General features: G+C 40.4%; 1 pseudogene; it reads left to right on the top strand.

Moving 5' to 3' along the window:
• LOC103582780 lies at nucleotides 1–854 on the top strand (annotated as a pseudogene).
• Nucleotides 855–856: the final 2 nt, after the last annotated feature.

Here is an 856-nt window from a genome sequence, read left to right as displayed (position 1 = left end):
TTGGCAGCAGTGCCTGAAGATCTGAGACCGGGCCCTGGTTTTCCGTGGGAATTGGTGATATATGCGGCTCTTACTGGGTTTTTACTTCTCTTGATTTTGTGGAAAAGTGTTCAGTCAGTTAGAAGCCGGCTTTATGTAGGAAGGGAGAAAAAGCTTGCTGAAGAGCTTTCTGGACTAATCGAAGAAAAATGTAAACTACTTGAAAAATTGAGAGTTGTTCAAGACGAGTACGAAGGCTTACAGTCATCTTTGAAGGATGCCAGCTTTGAGAAGGTGTCAACAGAATCACAAAGTTTGGAGGCAACCTATGAAAAGCTGAACAGGTCCAAATCTAAACTTGAGGATGAAATCGTCTTTCCAGCAAAAGAATTAAAGGAACAGAAATCTAAACATTCTGAACAAGATGAATTGATGGCAGATATTTCAAAGAGGATAGGGTCCCTAGAAGATGACTCCAAATCCATCAAGGCACAAGTAGCTGAAGCCAAACTAATCTGCAAAATATTTCAAATGAATGAAGAACGTTTGAAGGTGACAATAAAAGATACCTTGAATGAAAATTCCCAACTTCAGGAAAGCCAGAAACTGCTGTTACAAGAAGCGGAAGTATTGAAAGAACAAATGAGTGAACTTAACATCAGAAAATAACATCTGAAGACTCCAAAGTACAGGCAGAGCAAGTTCTAAGTGATAAAGACAATCACATCAAGTCTCTGACTGAACGCTTGCTCAAGATGAGAGACTGGGCTGCTGTGCTTGGAGAAGACATGACGGATGATGACTTGGGATTTGAGATGAAGAGTGAATCACAGTTTGATGCTCACTTAGATGATCAGCCAAAAGGAGCTTTGAAGAG

Source organism: Galeopterus variegatus, unplaced genomic scaffold (assembly GCF_000696425.1).
Source record: "Galeopterus variegatus unplaced genomic scaffold, G_variegatus-3.0.2 Scaffold17855, whole genome shotgun sequence".
Taxonomy (NCBI): Eukaryota; Metazoa; Chordata; class Mammalia; order Dermoptera; family Cynocephalidae; genus Galeopterus; species Galeopterus variegatus.
Note: the sequence above shows the minus strand (reverse complement) of the source record. Positions and strands in the feature narration are given on the sequence as shown.